The sequence below is a fragment of the Cryptotermes secundus genome, unplaced genomic scaffold (genome assembly GCF_002891405.2).
Source record: "Cryptotermes secundus unplaced genomic scaffold, Csec_1.0 scaffold159, whole genome shotgun sequence".
Lineage (NCBI taxonomy): Eukaryota > Metazoa > Arthropoda > Insecta > Blattodea > Kalotermitidae > Cryptotermes > Cryptotermes secundus.
The window spans coordinates 4,593,976-4,598,605 of NW_019725416.1; the positions used below are offsets into that span (position 1 = coordinate 4,593,976).

Consider the following 4,630-nt stretch of genomic DNA (forward strand, 5'->3'; position numbering starts at 1 on the left):
ACTGGTGAGAAACTTTCTCCCAATAAATAATGTTGTAACCTGATATATTGTACTGCAGAGGTTCTTACTCCGTTGTGTGTTTTCTATTTTCAAACTGACTTTGATATCATTTAGTTCATGCCCCTCCAGATGGTTTTGAGTGAAGCGATATTAAACTCAGTTAAAAAAAAAAACAATAGAATAAGAACCTCTGCAGTACAAGAGGCCAGGGTTGCAACATTATTTATTGGGAGAAAGTTTCTCACCAGTGTCTGTAAAATATGAACATTTCATTTACATCACTCATATTTCTAGATATTCGTGTGAACCAGTAATTCTTTGGGAGGGAGCAGTATGCGAGGGCTGGTGTATGACAGCATACTTTCTTACCGACAGAGCAGGTGGTAAGATAGCATACCCTCTTACCCACAGAGCTCTCGGCACTAGCGGCAGCTATTTTTTTAAAAATAGCGTGTCCGCTAGATGGCGGTAGCAGTGATGTTTCAAGACGTAACGGTGGCTATGTTGCCCGCTAATAGCATTGAGTTACCACCCCCTGATCTGTGGTGTTATCTGTAGAGGATATGTAAGCCAAGATAGAAGTGGTGGGGGCCGAGTTTGGTTATGTTAAATTGACCGAAGATTACAGGATTTTAAGTAATTAATAATATTCGGTAATATTTACGTACGTTGAGGTAGTGTGATATGTTTGTGATTTAAAAGCTTAATGTGTATACTGCGATGATATTTATATGAATTTGTTCTGTAAGCAGGAGATCAGGGTAATTGACAAATATTGCTCATCATACATCTTCGTGAATATATAAATTTGAATTATATAGACGATATAGACTCTTATTAGAAGTGCAGCCGCAGTTCTGCAGTTGGGGTGTGGTTGAACGTGTCTGTGCTTGAGCTATGAGGTGGTTGTAAACGTAAGCCCGTCATTGTGACCGAAAGAATTAACAGACACACAGTTGGTGTGCTGTGGAATGAAACACATATATAATGTGATGACAAAGCTATAGATGTTGATTTTATGTGTAAAATAATGAATACTTTTTTTATTTGTTTCATTCTGGTCCGTCACACTAATATTATGAAAAAGTTAAAATGGTTCCGTAAAAACAACACAGCGGGCCACAAACAGATACAGGACAACATTGAAGAATCCGCTTCTCGAGAACGACAAGGTGGCATACATTCGACCCCCGTCAAAAGAAATAGTGAGAGGGACGACACAAACCAGCTTGGTTTACGATTCCAATAGAATCTTAAACTATCTAAAAATGTTTTAATGTATTGGAACAGCCGCTGTAGTTGTAAAGACTTTAGATATTACAACCAATTGTATATTATTTATATTGTATGTATATATTTTAACTTTTAGAAGATTTACTGTAATGGTGGCTTCTAACAGTATTGATGTAAAGGTGTCCATCTGAAGATGGTCACTGAAGACCGAAACATGTAAGGGCATGAATAATTGAAATAAGAACATCTTAACTAGTCACACTGGATGGAACTATTTAACTTTTTCATAATGAACACTCTTATATTCGTGTTAGAAATTGAGAGTTTGAAGTATGCCATTGAAGAGAGAGGGAAGGACTTCCTAGAAATGTTATGCAGGTTTAAATGATTCATTATTTGTTAGAAGGAAAGATTAATACTATTATAGGTATTTATGAAACAACACTTCACAGTATAGATTAGTTTGTATTTGGTTCATGAAATTTGGTGTTGTAGGAGAGTTTAAAAGTAGGTACAAATTTTGTGTTGAACACTTCTCTGTATTGGTAAGTATGAGCTTGGTTACAGTGAACCGTAAGTAATGAAGCTTCACTGTTTGAATTACTTTTTCTGCAAATAATTTTGCAGTATGAAAGTTCATGTTGATTCCCATCATTTCTCCATGGCTTGCACAGTCTTTTGAGTGGTTTGTAGCCATATTTTATTAATTGTTGAGCAGAGTGTTAACACTTTTTTTAATGATGAAACTGATGCATGAATCAGGTTTTGAGGAAGATCAGCATTATCATTTTATGAGATGATTGTCCTTGACATTTGTTATTGTGCTTGAATATTTTTGTTCCACTTTGTTTCCAGTTCTTCTAGAACCAATATTTGATCCCTGCTAATAATCTGGTATAGATAACTGCATTTTATAAAAGCTGTACTGGCATCAAAGAAAGAAGGAAAGGTAATTGGTCATAAATGTGTAAATTTATTAATACGGAAATAATGAAACGCTCGGAATCACAATGTCAGTGTTGTGTAGGATTGAAGTTGCAAGTGAGTAAGATCAAAATGGAATTGGAATCTGCCCTAAAAATTATAGAAATTTTGAAAGAAGAGCTGGGCAGTGCGGTCGCGTTGTCTAGTGCTAATAAAAATGTCATATGAAATAATGAAAATGGATCTCAAATATCTCCAAGTGAAAAAAAAACTGGATCCATATACAAAGAAATCAAAAAAAGAAGATAACAGATAAGTTAAAAGACCATGAGGAAACATATGTAACAACAAGTAATCATTTTGAAATTTTATCTAACCTCAATGAGATTATTAAGTCTACTGAAGCAGCAAAAGAAGAAATTCTCAAACCAAGTAAAACTGTACAAAATAATATCGACAAAAGTAATTTTCAAGCAAGAGACAGTAAATACAAGGCTGATGCAGAAGGACAGATGATTAATAACATTTCAGTGATAATAAGTGGTCTAGTAACATCTAATAACAGTAAAGTTCTGAACAGTGACATCTTACATTCATATGAGAGTGCTGAAACCGTTGAGGCTAATGCAAGGAATGAGAAAGAGGCTCCCAAGGAGAAAGTTGCTGATTCAGCAGCAAGAGCTTCAAAGAACAAAGGAAACCACACTATATTAATTATTGGAGACAGCCATGTAAAGAGATGTGCAAGTAAACAGAGAAAATCTTGATAAAACTTATAAGGTAATTGGAGTTATAAAACCAGGAGCTGATTTATTTACCCTAAGTAATTCTGTAAAAGATACTATTTTAACCGTAGGAAAAAATGATCATCTTGTATTTAGTAGAGGTGCAAACAGTATCTCAAAAAATAATTCTAAAATGGGACTAAGACACATTTTAAACTTTGTAAGTAACAATACTCATACTAATATTATTCTGTTAGGTATGCCACATAGACACAACCTGGCAGATTGGTCTTGCATAAATAATGAGATAAATGCCTTTGATAGGAAACTGTTTAAAATCATGAAATGTCACAGTAATGAACTGTGACTTAGACACTTCTTTATAAGACCAGGTATGCATCTGAAGAGGAGAAGAAAAGAAGATATGCTTAAACATATAGCAGCAACCTGTGTGACAATTTGTCAATCTAATAAAAATTTCATCCCAATTTGCTTGCTCTGGAAGGAATCTGAAAGTTATAATGCAAATCTACAAGCTAACAAGTTTCCAGCTATGAATGACTCAGTAAAAACGACAGAGCAAAAAAAAATGAACCTGTACGGAAATCAAATGGACTAAAAAACTACCAGGTATGAAAAATAAGGATTTGTTATGGTAAATACAAGTGCTCCAAAAAGAAATATTTTCTTAAACGGAGTAACCAAAAAAGAAAATGATATCAAATTCTTTAATATTTGCCATCAGAACATTAGAGGTTTAAGGGGGAAAACAAATGAGCTATTAAGTCATGTACACCCAGCCTCCCCACACATATTTTGTTTTACAGAATATCACATGAATTTCTTGGAATTGCAACAGCTGTACATAGATTCTTATAAACTAGGAGCAAACTATTGTAGAACCTTGTATGAAAAAGGAGGAGTATGCATCTATCTATGCACAAGCTTGAATTTTGTAAGAATAGACCTAAAAAGTATTGTAAAGAAAAAGATTTTGAGGTATGTGCTGTTAAGTTAAACCTGAGCTCCAACAGACTTTGTATAATTACAATATATTGAGCTCTGACTGGAAACATTAATACATTCATAACAAAACTAGATTCAGTACTTAGAAACCTATATACCTCAACACAAGAATATATTATTTGTGGGGATATTAATATAAATTGCCTTCTTGATAGTGAAAAGAAAAAAAAATTAGATACCTTACTGAGAACTTATAATTTAATAAGTACAATAAATTTTCCCACCAGAGTTCAAGGAAATTCTGCTACAGCCATTGATAATATTTTCATCGATATTACTAGAAGGGAAAATTATTCTGTAAGGCCTATAATAAATGGATTGTCTGATCATGATGCACAATCCATAACATTTTAAAACAATAAACATGAGAACACATGCTAAACAATTCAAAATAATAAGGAAAATAAACAAACATATAATAAATTACTTTTTAATTAACCTAAGTTATGAAACATGGGACTCACCATTTTCTAGTGATGATGTTAATATAATGTTTTAACTCCTTTTTAGACACTTAATTGAAAATTTACTATTCCAGTTCTCCCCCCCCCCCAAAAAAAATTAAAATTTCAAATAAAATAAGTGATGAATTACTATAGGAATAATAATCTCCTGTAAACATAAAAGAATACTCTATATGGCCTGTAGAAACAGTAATAATTCAGAATTAAGAAGCTATTATAAACAATACTGTAAAATTTTATCTAAGGTCATTAAGGAAG

General features: G+C 33.1%; 1 long non-coding RNA gene across 2 annotated transcripts; it reads left to right on the forward strand.

The window, feature by feature from the left end:
• Positions 1-528: 528 nt before the first annotated feature.
• Positions 529-4,060, forward strand: LOC111863315. 2 transcript variants are annotated; one of them, XR_004512897.1, is made up of 3 exons: positions 529-914; positions 2,089-3,512; positions 3,710-4,060. It is a non-coding gene; the product is annotated as an uncharacterized LOC111863315 (long non-coding RNA). The 2 variants fall into 2 exon arrangements; XR_002842573.2 differs by having other exon boundaries at positions 2,089-2,937; positions 3,140-4,060.
• The last annotated feature ends 570 nt before the right edge of the window (positions 4,061-4,630 follow it).